Raw genomic sequence first — 17,867 nt, 5'->3', positions numbered from 1 at the left:
ACTGCTGGTCACGCAAGCCTGTAGGTCAACATCGACGGAGGCATTACAAGTTATCTCAGGACAGATGCCTATATATTTGCGAATGACCGTAATAAATGCAGTATGGGTCATTAGAAATAATATACGGCCGAGTATTAATGCTACAAACGTCGGAGACGTCATTAATTAGGGAACGACAGAATGGCAACGTTGGTGGGCCTTAAGTACCAAGGGACGCCATACATACCCGATATTCCCTAGCGTAAGACAAAGATTGAAAATGAAGCACCAATCAGTCGACCATTTCATATCGCAGGCAATGATTGGCCATGGGGACTTCGCAGCAAAACTGTTTTCATTTCGTCGAAAGACCCATAGTGTTCATGTAGAGCACCTCAGGAGACGGCAAGTCATACTTATTGAACGCACAAATTTTGATACGCTAAGACGTAAGTGGAAAAGTGAAGCCGAAAGAGGAGTAGCGCTCCCATTAAAAAACATGTTTGCCACAGAGAAAAATTTTATAGCCACAAAAAAATTTTTTACAAAATCATGGAACACAAAGGATGGCACATAAAAAATCACAAGCGGTAAATATGTTATAGTTGAAGTGCGTAATAGCTATGAACTAATAGTAATTCCGCTCCCACGTCCCGACCGGATACAGCCAAGGGGGCCATCCTGGACACACTTAAGCTTGACAAAGTTCCAGCGGAGCGGAAAAGACCGATAGGCAGAACCAATTGGCCGAGAAAAGGTTCTGAAAGATCCCTTTGGGCATAGGTGCAGGAAGAAAGCAGTAGCAGAAGACCTGGTCTCCATGGTTGAATTTTTCTACCGTTACGTTGTACTAGTTCCTTCTGGAAAATGTGGCGCAGCAGATTATTAGTAGTTGTGTTGATGTCTCCTCTGCTTTTTTGCACAATCTGCACGTGCCATGTTGTTATACCAATCTTCTTCAGATGATTGGTATAACAGATTCAATATGAATGGATCTATTAACAATCCTGTTAATTTGCTGGAAAGTTCTTGGATTGTTTAACTCCAATGAGTGAATTTCACTACTTTCTAATTTTAATTTTTTTCTAAGATATTCATTGATAGTGTAAATCCCTGTGGCACAGAAATGCTCAGGACCTACCAGCAGTATGGTAACCACTTTCCTTGCAAAGAGGTCCGCTCTCTCGTTGGGCTTTACTTCAACTTGTCTTGGAACCAAGCAGAGGGTGACTTTGTTTTGCATACCTAATCATAATGCACACCTAAAGTATTGTCTTTCAATTCAGTATCTCCTTGAGCTGGCACATCATGGCTGCATGGCTATCTGACATGATAGTTACATTCTTATTTCTGTACCCTTTTTTCTGTCGGTACATCTCTCATTTTCAAGAACTTCAGCCTGGAAGATTCTTGTGTATTTTCTCTTTTGCTTTGAATATTTGGTTCCGAGACCGACAGTCGTCGGTTGATGTGAAGCTTTAGGAATCGGTAACGGATCAATTCGTTGACAAAAATAATGTTGAGTTCATTGTGGATAGTGAGGTTAGTGACGTAGTAAAGAATTTTGACGATTTACCACAGACAATACTGTCCAATTGACAACCTTAAAAAATATTAAGGACTCGAGCGGTGTCCAAATGGCAAATAATAAGTTGTGAACTTCACCTTTACTCCGGATCCACCTGAATAAATTATTATTTAATAATGTATGGTGTTAAGTGACCGATAGTTAATGATTATTTGGAGATCGTCTGGTGTGACGTAGGTTTTAGAAAAACATTTTCTTTATCGTGCCAACGTTTCAATCTTTATAGAGATCATCTTCAGGGCGTGGGATTTACAAACATTGTTTAAATTTAACAAAAACATGTAGGATGTGGAAAAATGCATATAAATATTTTTTTTATATTCAATCAAAGTATTTCTACTCACTCAAAGTGTATGTTTTCTGGGTAATTGTGCCATTTTTGCCATTACACAGAAAACAAACACTTTGAGTGAGTAGAAATACTTTGATTGAATATTTTAAAAAAAAATTATTTGCATTGTATAAATTCACTTTCTTCCCCATTCTACATGGATTTGTAAAATTTAAACGATGTTTGTCAATCCCAGGCCCTGAAGATGATCTCAACAAAAATCGAAACGTTGACACGATAAAGAAAATGTTTTTCTGAAACCTACGTCACACCAGACCGCACCTCATGATTTCTAAATAATCATTAAATAAACAGGAGAGTGCATGAAATCGAGAAAAAGAAGTAATGACTTAAGTGAAGAGGGCCATAAAAATTATGGATGTGGCAGGGCGAGTAGCAGTTTCGCCGCAATTAAACCACTTAGCCGTTGATTAATTTACGACTCTATTTTTGCCCATAAATTTTCACCAATTTAAATTAAATTTTTAGAATTCATTATCTATGACCCTATATCATTTTTTCAAACTGACCTACAGAACGTCTCGACGAAAGAACTTGTTTATGGTGGGGAGCTTATAATGTGTTATACGTTTAATAATAATTTGGCACTATTAATAAATTTTATAGTATCAATAATTCTCTGATAAAAGAGTTAAGCTTATAACTTTCTGCTTCGCACCGTGTAGGATATTCTTTATTTGTTTAGGTAAAATTAAAATTCGCTGGTTTGTCACTTTTCCTCTTTTTCGGTACAAATTACATTATTAGACTATCTGAATGAATCGGGTGAATCCACAGATAAGCCGATGTTTGCTGCTGTACTCGTACGACGAATACAAATAAAAGTTAAAGCCCTTCTCTAGAGTGGACCCTCCAGGCGTCCATTTTGTCCAAAATTAATGCACAAGGTTACAGAAAGTTTCTCGAGGAACTCTCTCTCCTCTCAAATGGAACTCGGCCTGGAGGGGAAAACTGGATTTTCCGACTGGACAATGCGCCTATTCGTGCCAGCCACCTTCTATAAATTGGCCCGAGTATAAAACGTGAAAGACCTGTTTAAACTTCATACAGAACTTATGGATGAGTCGAAGGAAAAATCGTAAAAAAATTGAATGTCTTGTTCGGCAACAACCGTCGACTGCTGTAAAAAGCGGATCTTAAGCTCTGATATTTGCTAGTATCTGAAACTCATTAATTTTTTTCAAACTCTCAGTTATTACAACCATTTTAATTTAGTCAATGAATATACCATTCAATTATAAATTAATTTAGTAATGTCTTATTTTTTTGTATTTTTTTTAGTGACCAACAATTTATAAACATTGTTTAAATTATACAAATACATGTAGGATGTGAAAAAGTCAATCTACATAATTCTAGAAATTTTAGACTCAATCAAAGTATTTGTACTCACCCAAAGTGTTTGTTTTCTGTGTTTACACAATAATGACACATCTACACAGAAAACAAACACTTTGAGTGAGTACAAATACTATGATTGAGTCTGAAATTTCTAGCATTGTATAAATTCTTTTTTCCACTTTCTAGATGAATTTGTATAATTTAAACAATGTTTATAAATCCCAGGCCCCGAAGATGATCTCAATAAAGATCGAAACGTTGGCAAGATAAAAAAAAAGTTTTTCTAACCCTACGTCACATCAGACCGCATTTCACGATCTCCAAATAATTATTTAATTATATTNTATATATATATAAACAACTTAACTATACTGAAATGTTGTATTTTTACAATTAAGTTTACAACTAACATAAATTGATTGACATACAAATAAAATGAAAAAACTAAAATTACAAAAACTAAAACTGAAATCATGCATTTAACCTTTTATCGCTGAATAATAACTTGTTCATACGAACCGGCATTGGGTCCGTCTTAACACGCTGGTTTATTGAATTACCCAAACTCGTTTAGGCATGCGTTTCAGTAGTTTAACAAACTCCTGAGTGAAGATGAATACATTAAATGACCCAATGACGGTTCAGCATGAATTCACCTTCTCGCAGGAAAACAACCAGTATGAACTATAAAAACCTGTGGTTTTTTTTCTTTTTGAGCGTATTGCCTATTGGCAGATTGGAATTGTGGCGGTTCATCATTTGAGTGTATAAGTCGAGTGTATAATGACCAGCCTCCATCCGACATTTATTGGGAAACAGAAGGGCATTTATTCGCAGACCGTCCATTCTAGGATATATTTTTCGGGACATGATGGCCAGTAGGCCGATATTAGACAATAAACGAATCAAACCATATCAACGAACTGTTTTCTATTAAATTACGAGAGGATGTTTTTGACAGATGGGACTTCCCTGACTGTCAATTTCCCTAGGAGGATCTAATAAAAGTACTGATAGGTTTCGGATAATCTTCCGACACCCGCATCTGCCCCGATGAATTCCCTTGCGTTAAATTATTTTAAATCGTTTTGGGTTTATCCTTCTTTATCCGTAAGTGGGTCGGATCAAATGGGGTCCGCCAAAGGCTTCAAATAGGATTTGAAGGGGGTGAAAGCAAGGAGGAGGGGTGTCAATGTGTTGTACAGCTGGGATAATACCGGTGAAATCGGATCTAAAATGCACTTTGCTCGCAACTCCACTTCCCACAATCTATCCGCATCTCGATTGATGTCTAATCCGGCAGCTGTACTAATAACAACAGCTAAGCCGGTAATTGTGTTTTCTTTAGCACACAAGGTAAAATACCGGGAAATACAATTGGAAGGACGGTACGAGACTGTGATTAAATATTCACCGGCTGTTTCCAATTTTCTTCATGTTTTTGTAAAATGAAACGCCCTGGATGATAAACGCAACTCCCATTTTCCAAGGCTTCCATTTTTAAAGGTCTTTTTTGATTTATCTACTACTATTGCTTCAGACCGTATAACATTGTATTTAAAGCATAAACCGGGTACCACACTTACACGATGCAACGCTATGCGACGCTACCCGATGCTACCCGACACAAATCTATAGTCCAATTTTACATAAGATTGTATTACCCCAGTGCACATCTGCTCGATGCCAGGCAACGCTACCCTACTCTACGCTACGCGATCCCCACTGTCCAGATTTTCGTCGGGTATCATCGAGTACAGTCGAAGACAAAAGAACCGGACACACATATTTTTATTTCAAACTACATGTATTATTGTCGTTATATTAATTACAACATACTTATTTTAATATAAACCAATTTACCGAGATAAAAAATTCATTAGTTTTTATATTTTTAAATTAGTTTTAATGGTTTGGTAGAAAATGGATCAAAACACCGGAATACTATTTTTTGATATAATGAATTTATTACACGGTTTTGCTCATAAAATTTAACTAACAATTTATTTCATGGTTTTGCTCATAAAATTACAAGTTTTCGTTGAGTAGCGTCAGAACCGGACACTTAAAATTTTTGCAGTTTATTTCGAACTATGTATATGTAATTTTGTCGTTATATTAAATACAACATGCTTATTTTAATGTAAACCAAATTAAACAAAATAAAAAATTCGTGAGTTTTTATAAGAATTATTTAATTTTGATTGTTAAGCAGAAAATTTATCGAAACACCGGAACAACTTTATTTAAAACAATTAAATTTAACTAACAATGTACTACATGGCTGTGCTCATAAAATTTAAATAACCATTTATTTCATTGTTTTGGTCATAAAAGTAAACCATTTTCGTCGAGTAACGACAGACAGGACACTCTTTTTTTGGCAGTTTATTTCAAATTATGTATATGTAATTTTCCCTTTATATTAATTACAACATTCTTATTTTAATGTAAACTAAATTAAATTACGTCAAAAATTAATGAGTTTTTATGAAAACTATTTAATTATGATGGTTAGGCAGAAAATTTATCAAAACACAGGAATAACTTTATTTAAAACAATTAAATTTAACTAACAATGTATTATTATGGTTTTGCTCATGAAATTTAACTAACAATTTATTACAAGGTTTTGCTCAAAATAGTGCATTAAGAACAAAAGAGGCATTGCGATTGCAATACTAATTTGTGATACATGCTTTGTGACTGTACGTGGCGAGCGCTTTACGTCGCATAGATGTGCACACCCTACCAAAACGTAGCAAGGCGTCGGGTAGCGTCGCATAGCGTTACATCGAGTAAGTGTGTTCCCCGGTTAAGCAATGTCGTACTTTATGTTTCCAATATAACCGGAAGTCTGTCGTTAACATCTCCTGTATGACTGGAAAAGATACACGAAATTTCCGAAATTATCTTTTTAATGAATGACTTACCATGTCATATTCTATCTGGGCAGCAACGTGAAAATAATTAAACAACGAGTGAGGATCTATTTCCCATTAACGGAAAATCTGTCTCGACAAATATCCGTAATTGGAAATAATACGTACACTTTGTTCTATGTTCACATATATCATAATAATTATTGTGAATTCGAGGATATATAGAGAAAACATTTATTATCCTGTTACAATAACATTGCATAGGGTAGTAGTCGCCTAAGTCAAAATACATATTTCAACAGAGATTAGCCTTTCTATGTTCCATTATGTTCAAAAGAGGGTGCCACCAGATAAATGAGTTGGCACCCTCTTCACAGTCCCACAGACAGACAAAAAGCAGGGAGGAGGGTCCGTTATTGCATAAGCAAACTATACAATCGAAATGATATTTTAGGGAATTTCGTTTTAAAATGGTCTATATTAAATTAATGAATTATTCATAACTCCACAATTCTGTATCAGGAGCGTTTCAGTCTCTTCTCTGTCGATGTAATAAAAATAATTAAACAAAATCGTTTGGCTTTTGGTCATTTTGTGCTATTTCATTATTTTAAATTCAATGAATTCAGAGTATGTCCCACTCTAATATAATTTTGTTTTATATTGATAATATTGAAACAAAGGTACGTCAACAAATCAGTGATTGGACTAGGTGTGTTAATATTATTGCATTTGCCACAAAACACATCAAATAACTAAACATTTATTTCGCTTAATAAAAACAGAATAGTTCATGAATAAACAATGTAGTACGTGTCATTGCAATAATGTCAAATTCCAAAGCGTAGATTGTTGAATCATCAAGCATCACCATTTCATATGCCCACGTTGATGCTCTCCCACCCTCTCACTCTCTCTCTCCCTCTCTGTCTCTCTCTCTTTCTCTCTATCTCTTACTCTCTTTCTCGCTCTCTCTCTCTCTCTCTCTCTCTCCTCTCTCTCTCTCTCTCATCTGGTATCTAGTCGTGATAGATGTCTTAAATTTAACTTCTTTTGTTGTTTTGTTTATATTACTATTTAGTGGGTAAAGTTTTATTTGGAGATTTATATTTAGATTTATAATGGTGATTCACAATTCATTATTTGTACTGCATTGTATTGAAAATTATGTTTGTTCACTTATTTTATTTTTTTAGTAATTTGCCTTTTGATTGCTCAATTATTATGTAAATTGGGATATCTATTTCAATGAGCAAATTTAAGTAAAGTTCAATGTAACACAAATAGATGAAACTCTCTCTCTCTCTCTTTCTCTGAGGTTTCACGACGACGATCCACGTTCTCGATTTCCTGATCGTACCAACGATTTTTTTTCGATTTCGCAACAACCTCGGCGTGCCGATACCCATTTGTATGTATGTCGGGTTCGAATGCAGGGCCGCTGGATTCGAACCCTGGACCTTTACCTTACAGTAATAGCGGCGTGTCAATGCCGAAATCTACACTTAATGAAAAAATATTTATGATAGCAAAAGATTCAGCGACCATTTGTAGCAATTGAAAAGTAGCAGAAGCACTCGGATGCTGGGGATATCATCAAAAAGGCCCTCGCGTTCCCAAACCTTGGACACCCTAGTTGGAGAAATTCAAGCTCTCCTAAACATAATCCAGGATTTTGAAAAAATGGTTCATAGTCAAACACATGGTTGATTTTGATAGAAACCTTTCTAACTATTTTGAAAAGCTGTTCTGTGACTTTTAAATGAAAATTCAATTTAGTTATAGGATTCTTTCTAAACCTGCAAGTGTGTTTTTTTTAACTTTATGCTAAAAAATTAAAGCTTAGGCAAGATTATCCGGCGTTAAATCATGTGAAAATATAGAAATGTAATTTGTTTAAAGAAATAAGTTATGATGTTGCGGATTTGAGAGGAGTGCCGGTTTTTCTGTCACATTGGCTATTCATTACCTTCCCCGGTCATGGCATGGAAGTCCGCAAAACATAAATCTACCCAAGTTTTAATAAAAACATCCCCTCCCGCTTTGACTCCTTTTTCCCAGGGCGAACTCACCCATGATTAACTTAGGGCTGAATATTCATATTGTTGTCATCCGAGCGACGTGGGCGGTGGTGCACCCTTCCATTTTGCGTTTCCTGCACCCGAGCCAATCCACCATCTAATTACTCCCCGAATAAATACGACGCCGGACTGAGATAATAGTTGGACACGTGTATTCATTAAATAGATAACTCTTATCGTGTGCGATCCCCCTGGACAAAACTCCCTCATTGAATAACGTCCCATTTAGTCAAGATTTGTACTTCCTTTATAGACCATTAAGCCGAACCCATAACGTCGATTTAAACAGACAATAATTAACTGGAATTTAATTAAATCACTCTGGTAAAATATGCAAAGCCATGTTTTATACATTATCCGTATTCATTGCTTAATACAGAATAGTACGAATATAAATTTCAAACATTTCGTCTTTAGAATGTTGTTACGGTATAAACATCAAGCATACGTCAACATGGAATGCATAAAAAATACACATTACTAACCAAAAATCGCTTAATAAACCGTTTATCGATTTCTTAACACGGCCTGGAATTTCACTTTTCACACACCGCGCACGGCGTTTTTTCTTTCTATTTCTGCTTGATTAGTCGAAAAATATTAACTTTATTAGGTTTTCTTGGAAAACAATCCGCTTATGTTAATTTGCTCTAGGTCAACAATCGAGAGATACAGACCACAGCGCTGTTCACTATTTACGACTATCGACACTTTATTATAAACTAAAGCTGGCTAAGAAAACATTAATATTTTTGAAGAAGGAAGAATGATCGACCGTCAGGATATCAAAAGTAAGTTCGAGATCAGGGATGCGTTCATCAAAAACAAGTAAGTTTTGTAACTTATGCCAAGCTTTCAACCTTTATTGAGGTCTTCATCAGGGCTCTACAAGTAATAACAACGTTAATAAGTAGCAAAAGTAAATAATAAGTAACACGATAAAGGTTGAAAGCTTGGCATAAGTTACAAAACTTACTAGTTTTTGATGACCGCATCCCTGATCTCAAACTTACTATTAATTTCACTAGTTTCGTGGTCCGCTGGACCAATTAATATCTTTCAATTAATTAAGGTTTTTAGTTGAGATAAAAAAAATCGGCGTCACGAGAGGGATTCGAACCCACGATCTTCGGCTTGAAAAGCCGATGCTCTACCACTTGAGCTATCGTGACCTCGATCCACTCGGACACTAACTCCCATCTCAACCCCACCTTTTGAATTTTCCCTCCTTTTTGCCATTTTTCATTTGTCGTGTAATCTATTTAATGATCAATAGATTACACGACAAATGAAAAATGGCAAAAAGGAGGGAAAATTCAAAAGGTGGGGTTGAAATGGGAGGTTAGTGTCCGAGTGGATCGTGGTCACGATAGCTCAAGTGGTAGAGCAGCGGCGTATCTAGCCGAAGATCGTGGGTTCGAATCGCGGTCTTGACGCTGACTTGTCTCAACTAAAATCCTTAATTAATTGAAAGAACTTACTATTAAGTTTTTTATAAAATAAAATTTTTTGTTATTGTTAGAGAATGGGAATAAAATAAATAAAACTCGGTGTTTTTTAGAAAAAAACAAAGTATTTTGGATGGTTTTTTGTTGTTGTCTACTAAGCCCAATTCTATTTCCACTCTGCCTAGATGACCTCCATTTGGTTCTAAGCTATGAAATCAAACTAAATATATAAACATTCTACTGTATGCAGATGATATTGTCATACTGGCTACTATTTCATAGTAAAAATTATTTCAGTTTTTTCACTAGTTGGTTGTGTTGCGGCATTTTGCTGTTGAAAAGTGGCAGATGAAAATGAAAATGGTTTGAATCTAAACTAAAAAGTTTAACAGTCTGGGAGAACAGACGGAGAGACTCAAGAAGACTCTAGGGTGGGGACCAAAAATGCAGTTTGTATGTACTTTTCAAAAAGTAAATAAAAGTTGAGCAGAAATTCAAAAATACGAAATGCGAATTTGTTATACCATTTCATGGATTTACTTGTGCCAATGTATCGGGTTGTCCGGAAAATAATGCAGGATTTTAAGTTTTCATTAAAAAAAATCTATATAAAATATTCTGTTTACGTTTACAGGATTACTCATTTGTATGAATGTCAACACTTATTAATCCTCTTCCAAATGATATTGTTTGTTTACCTCTGTAGCATTCCGCTACTTGGAAATAATTCAGTCATCCTTATAATGTCAAAGCGAGAATTTCGTACGATTTTCTTTTACGAGTTTAAACTCGGCCGAAGCGGAGCCCAAACGGCTAGAAACATTAACCAAGTCTGGGGCGAGGGTTGTGTTAATGAGTGCACTGTGCAAAGGTGGTTTAAAAAATTTCGGGAGGGAGATTTCAGCCTTGAAGATGAAGAAGGTCGTGGAAGGCCTTCCTCTCTTAATGATGATGTTCTGCGATCAGTGGTGGAAGAAAACCCCAAAACAACTGTTCGAGAACTTGCAGAGCAACTCAAAGTCAGTAAAACGACCGTCGCTGACCACCTCAAGGCGATTGGAAAAGTGAAAAAACTCGAAAATTGGGTTCCACACTCATTAAACGATCGCCAAAAAATCAGCGCTTTGATGTTTGTGCATCACTTCTTTGTCGAAACAAAAATGACCCATTTCTGGCCAGAATTGTTACATGTGACGAAAAGTGGATTCTCTACGATAACACTAGACGTTCTGGACAGTGGCTCGACAAAGGAGAAGCTCCAAAGCCCCCAACTCATCAAAAAAAGGTAATGGTTACGGTATGGTGGGCTTCATTTGGTTTAATACACTACAGCTTCTTAAATCCTGGCGAAACCATCAATGCTGAATCATACTGTAACCAAATTAATACCATGCATCAGAAATTGGCAGTAATGAAGCCCTCTTTGGTCAATCGGAAAGGGCCCATTTTGTTGCATGACAACGCTCGACCACATGTGTCACGTGTAACGTCACAAAAATTATTGGAGCTTGGCTATGAAACTTTGCCTCACCCACCCTACTCTCCGGACCTCTCGCCTACTGACTACCATTTTTTTAGACACCTGGACCACTACTTACAACACATAATATTCAAAAATCAAACGGAACTGGAAAATGCATTTATTGACTTTATCAATTCTAAAAATTCTGAATTCTACTCAGACGGAATTAATAAGTTACCAACACGTTGGGAGAAATGTATTGAGAGTATGGGAAATTATTTTGATTAAAGAACATTGCTTTAAAGTAACTAGTTTCTTTTTTTTTGTTTAATACCAAAATCCTGCATTATTTTCCGGACAACCCAATAGTATGACAACTATGATCGGCACATCTGCAAGTCCATGTTCTTATTATACTGGCACACCAGTTCTGTTTTCTTGTCTTCAAGTTTCCTGATAAAACGACAGTTTCCAAACACATAAACCACATGAAAAGATAAAAAGCTCGATAAGTTTCTCGAGGCCCTTTGAAGCATGAAAATAAAATGGTTTCACTGATGTCAAACAAGTGTCAAAACACAACACGACAAATGAATCATGTATACCAGTCGACAATGCACTCTGGTCATATTCCGAAGAGGAAACTTTAACCGAAAAAATGGCAACTTCGTGGTGGTGATGCTTGAGAAGATCCATTTTTTGGAGACTAAAGGGGTAGAATCAACTCAACGTTTGAGTTCAAAGTCGGGCTTTTTCTGATGAAACTTTTTATGAATTGAGTTCTAACGATTGAGCTTGTCTTCATTTGGAAAGTTTTCTTCAATAAATACGGTCTTGAAAATCATCCCCGCTTAAGACGTTCAACATCCATTGAAGGAATCACTTAAGAATGCTGTATTAGAACATCGCCATTAAAGGTGTGTGTGGTGATTAGTGACCGTTAATCGATATTTATTTAGAAATCGAGAGATGCGGTCTGGTGTGATGTAGGTTTCAGAAAAACATTTTCTTTATCGTGCCAACGTTTCGATCTTTATTGAGATCATCTTCAGGGCTCAAAGTGTTTGTCTTCTGTGTAATTGTGCCATTCTTGCGTGTCGTGTTGAGAGTGCCCCAAAATGTTTCTCTGAAACCTACATCACACCAGACCGCATCTCACTATTTCTAAATAAATATGGATTAAAGGTCAATAATCACCACACATTTCTATACGAGAAGAACGAAGAACATGGGATTCTATGAACAAATTGCAACTACATATGGACACGAAGCTAAAAGTATACTGAAGGACATCGCCAACAATGAGAAGAAATTCGCATCGGCTATCAATCAGAGAAATTTTTTGCTCAAATGCAGACAACACAAGGTATTTCCTATTTACATCAAAAACAATTTTAACTGTACAAATGCCACACTAACACAGCCAAACACTAGAATTAACGACATTCATAAAGCCACAATAAATTTCAAACGAAACATTTTAAACATAGAAATCACCACGAGCATCAAAAACATTAAGACACTAACACAAAAATTACACCAATTAAAACTCAGTGCCGCCAACAGAATACCTACATTTTAAAAGAATTTTACACACATCAAAAAGATGCATACAACGTCCACTTAAACAAAATTAAAAACAAACACATCAAAAAATTAAATAACTTAATCAACCAACTAACATCTGTTAACACAAATAAATGGTTCCTAAACCTAACCAAAACTATCATTCCTCCAGAAATCCAGAACTTCCTATCACTTGGTCCCAAACATTCCATACCTTACAACAAAACAGATTTTCCAATAGCTAAATTAATTAGGGATGTAGATTATGCAATCTAAAAATCCACAAAAACAGAGGAAGAAAAAGACATAACACGATCGAAATGGGGCACTCTCGACACGACACGCAAGAATGACACAATTACACAGAAGACAAACACTTTGAGCCCTGAAGATGATCTCAATAAAGATCGAAACATTGGCACGGTAAAGAAAATGTTTTCCTGAAACCTACATCACACCAGACCGCATCTCACGATTTCTAAATAAATATCCCCATTAAACCTGACTGTTGACGGTGAGGCAAAATTCTTTTTTTTTTTCTTCTTAAGTCTCAATTCATTTTTATTTATTTTAATGCACTCCGACCTTTGATCGCCCCGACGAATGATTATGACAATTATGATCATGATGCAGCTCGTTGTTTTTCTCTGAGTGAAGCATTTCTCCTTAAAGAAGGTAATTTTCTTATTTAATTTCATGGTTATGCCATATTTGTTCAATTTAATTTATAAAAGCCCCCTGGCCTAATCAGGGGCTGTATGGTGGTCTGTGATTGGGATAATCGATTTTTCTTTTCTGCCGAGGGGGGGGGGCAACAATAATGACGTACTACCAAGTAATTGACCAAATGCATCGTAATTTGATCACAAAACACCCGGCACTGGTGAGCAAATTAAACGAGTTTCTCCAATTCGCTTGATCTATCCTTTCTCAGTCATGTAGTTACTCCAAATATATCGAGAACGTAAAGCTTTTTGTACATTTTTTTATTTTATTTGCTGTTATAAAAATTGGACGTTTCAAATTTGACTACTACGAGACATTAGCTTATACTTCTAAACGGCTTACAGTACTGGCGATTTGGTGTTGAACTCGAGAAAAATTGGTTCAATTTGAAATGGAAAATGAAAGCGGAGAAACGAGTAAGAAGAAGAAAAGACGAATGAGAACCCAGGGGTTGATTACTGGGATCATTTCCCAAGAGGTTTCTCTCCACACCCCATGGAGAAGAATTAATGCGACCCGGGGATTCTTTCACGTGTAAGCTTCTTTGCGAGTTGTAAATAATCGTTCATTGTTTATTACGTAATGATGGATGCAAACGAAATGTCCATACGATGTATTGAAAAAAAGAATTTCTAGTGTGAGGAAGAAACAACGTGTCATAAATAAGATGTTAATGTATCTAACAATAAGGCTTGTACGTTGTTGAGTCTTCAATACTGAAGAGGTTTTGTATGAGTCGAAACGTATGCCAAGAACGATCGCCAGTTCATTAAGGCAACATACCTATTTAACCAGACATAATTAATAACAAAACGATAAAAGCAAAACCTTATTCATAGGTATATCAATAATTCGGCTTGAGTCTTGTCCATTAAGAAAGTTTCTTTCGTAAACGAGTTAATGTCTTTCTGAAAGGAGGGGCTTGACAGAATCCGGTACAGGCATTTAATGGCAGAAAGGAGCCATGTTTTGGGAGAAAGGCAGTGGGGGATCGTTTGAGAGGGCGTAATGATCATTCTGTAATTAAGACAAGTGGCAGTACTTTTCAGGGAGCATTCAATCCATTATTGAAATGAAGATAAGTAAAGCGAGGCCCCTTGACGAACTGTTACCTTAGAAATCCGACTTATAACCGTGAAAGCGCTTTAAATGTACATTCCTCTAGGGCACTCAGAGAAATATTTTCTAATTGAAAATTAATGCTTTTTGTATATTTTTTATAATATTACATAATGCATATATATTTTTTGTTCAAATGTTCTTTAACCTTGCACAATATTCATCTAATCGATTATAATATCATGAATAACTTTTTAAATTATTAAGCATTTTACTCTCTTTAGCCAGGGGATGTCCGCTAGGGGGTGTTCTCTCACCTCTACTCTGGACAAGCTCAACGACAAATGTTGGAACAAGAAGGATTTTACTGCCTTGGCTACCTTGTCGTAGTAGTAAAAGGCCGTCATGCGAACATCGTGATGGATCGTATACAACGAGCCCTCAATCTGGTTGACAGGTGGTGCAAACGGGAGGAGTTATCTATCAACCCCCATAAAACCATAATGATTCCATTCACACGGAAGAGGACAACAGGAAGCTTAAAAACTCCAAGTCTAAACGGGACTCTGAAACCATTTTCCAAAGAGGCCAAATATCCAGGGATTATACTACAGCACACGTGGAATTCACATCTAACTAAAACTACCCAAAGAGTAAAAATTGCCTGGGGGAGGTGCGCCAAGAATGTGGTCTAAACTCCAAAATGACCCTATGGCTATACACCTGTGTCCTAAGAAAATGATGGCATACGGGTCGGTGGTATGGTGGACCAAAACTCTTCAGGCAAAAGCAAGGCTATTAAGTGGCACCCAAAGACAAGCATGTCTCAGTGTCGCTGGTGCCATGAGCACAACCCCCTGGAAGTTATGTTAAACCTCCCACCACTTCACATTTTAATCCAAGGAGGAAATAAATGGACAACAATATGCTAGGATAGGCCATGTAAATAAACAATGAAAACTGAGGGAGGAGATACAGGCCATTCTAGGCATGCCAATTGATGCCACCACTCCGAAGTACAACATTACCAAGCAGTACAAAGTACTAATATCAAAACGAGAAGAATGGGCCAATGGAACGCCACTAAAGGCAAATTCCTACTGGTATACTGACGGGTCCAAAACCGACAAGGGTACGGGAGCTGGGGTTTTTGGGATGAACCTCAAGACTGAACTGACGGCAAACCTAGGTAAGTATGCTACAGTTCTGGTGTGCTATAGTTCTCATAGGGGCCGTCGGTGGTCCAGGCGGTTAAGCCGTTGACACGGCGTTCATCACTGTAAGTAAAGGTCCCGGGTTCGATTCCAGCGGCCCTGAATTCGAACCCGATATACTTACAATGGGCTTTTTTTCAAAAATATCGGCACCCCGACAGTTGATTTGACCTCTGCTGTTGCAGGTCGTTTAAAAAAATAATATTTTTCACAAGAAAGTGCAGGAATTTAATTTAAACAATTTCATTTTGACATTAAACGATCCTAATATTGTGTTATAAACTGTTACTATTAATTAAGGTTTTTTAGTTGAGATTAAAAAGTCAATGGCACGAGCGGGATTCGAACCCACGACCTTCGGCTAGATACGCCGCTGCTCTGCCACTTGAGCTATCGTGACCTCGATCCACTCGGACATCAACTTCCTATCTCAACCCCACCTTTTGAGTTTTCCCCCTTTACTCAAAAGGTGGGGTTGAGATAGGAAGTTGATGTCCCTGTGGATCGAGGTCACGATAGCTCAAGTGGAAGAGCAGCGGCTTATCTAGCCGAAGATCGTGGGTTCGAATCCCGCTCGTGCCATTGACTTTTTTATCTCAACTAAAAAACCTTAATTAATTGTAATGTATTAATTGGTCAAGCGGACCACGAAATTAGTGAATTTAATGAAGTTATAAACTATGTTATATTAACAAAAACGGAATACAAAAAATATTATATAAATTGTTATTTTGAAACAACAGAATATAATTTTCCCTATTGGTTGTTGTGGCGTTTGGTGTATTTAGGTCGTATAATAATTAAGTGCTTAGGTTCAATGAATTAGATTGTGTCGAAAGTGGTTGAAAAATCCAAACTAGACATTTGCATTACGTGTATTAATAGTGATTCGAAATAAATCCATTAGTGGACCTCGAAGAGGTACTTTTGCCGTAAATCCCGATCTATTGACCCTATCGTGGGGTCGTGCGTTTCAATTGGGAACCTTTCCCTTGTCGTCCACTCTCCCTCTTTTGCATAACAGAAAATATTTCAGTGGTCATTCGTCAATCCGACGGCCCTACAAAGGGGACAAAACAATGCTATTACCGCTGAGGTCATTAGACGGTACGACGAGTACAACACAATTCACACGTCAGCCATCATTTCTTTAAAGCGCAAATGTATTTCTCAATGTACCCAGATATTTTACCTAATTTCTTTTGTATTATTTGATAGATCAGAAAACCAAGAATAAAACTTCAAATTGTACGATTTAGAGGACATTATCTATTTTCTTCACGTCATTTAGGGGAAGAGGCAAATTTTACTTCATTTCTGCTCGCTAAGCCAATTTGTCTTCCTGTTTTAAATAGCAACAAGCATTGTTTTTTATTTTACACATGTGATGTAATAAAGTATTTCCTTTACCTTCTTACTTAGTACACTTCCTATGCTCTGTGGTTTGTCTAATTTTCTACATGACTCGTTGGGTGTGATTGTTTTGTCTTCTCGTTCATTTTCTTCCATCGGTTCTTATTTTTGAGGGGTCAGCTTATTATTAGTCCTACTTCATTGTAGATAGCTTTGGCCCTTTTAAATCATTGTGAGATTACTGGAAGAGGTCTGCGGAGGACTTGTATTTTGATTATTTCCCAGATTTTAATGAATGGAAACGACCGAACCACTTTCAAGTTAGCTTATATGTCAAAAGTTATTTTATGAGTGTTTGTTGCCTATATTTAACAATATTTTTAAACTAAGAGATAAATGAAGCACAATTTTACTTCTTAAATTTATTTTGACGATCCCAACCTAGTAAGTTAAATTTAAAGTGACGTCTCTTCTCTGTCAATAATTATGAGTAACATGATTTTTTTTTATTCTTTACACATTATACTTCATAAACCTTAAAATCCACATTTTTAACACTAATTATGCAAAATTTGAGCATTGCTAATGAATTCAATTCGTCGCAATCGATCTACAGTTGTCAAATTAGGATCAAGGCTGTTCTAGAAGGGCATTGAAGAGCCGTCGATTTATGTCCTGGCCCGGGACCTGACACTGGAACATGCCTTGAGCAGGCCCGTTCCCTTGGGGTGGCTTTCACAAGTGGTAATTCATGCAAGTGCTTGTCAAACGTCCACCAGCTGTAACTGGCCGTCAAGATATTGATTATTTCCATCA

At 36.6% G+C, this 17,867-nt stretch overlaps 1 non-coding gene across 1 annotated transcript; it reads right to left on the bottom strand.

Annotated features, from left to right (window-relative positions):
* Positions 1-9,322: 9,322 nt before the first annotated feature.
* On the bottom strand, positions 9,323-9,395 carry Trnae-uuc. The gene has a single exon. It is a non-coding gene; the product is annotated as a tRNA-Glu (tRNA).
* Between the last annotated feature and the right edge of the window lie 8,472 nt (positions 9,396-17,867).

Source organism: Cimex lectularius, unplaced genomic scaffold (assembly GCF_000648675.2).
Source record: "Cimex lectularius strain Harlan isolate CLEC.00 unplaced genomic scaffold, Clec_2.1 scaffold36, whole genome shotgun sequence".
Taxonomy (NCBI): Eukaryota; Metazoa; Arthropoda; class Insecta; order Hemiptera; family Cimicidae; genus Cimex; species Cimex lectularius.
The sequence above is the reverse complement of the archived record's forward strand: the minus strand, read 5'-3'. Positions and strand labels throughout refer to the sequence as shown.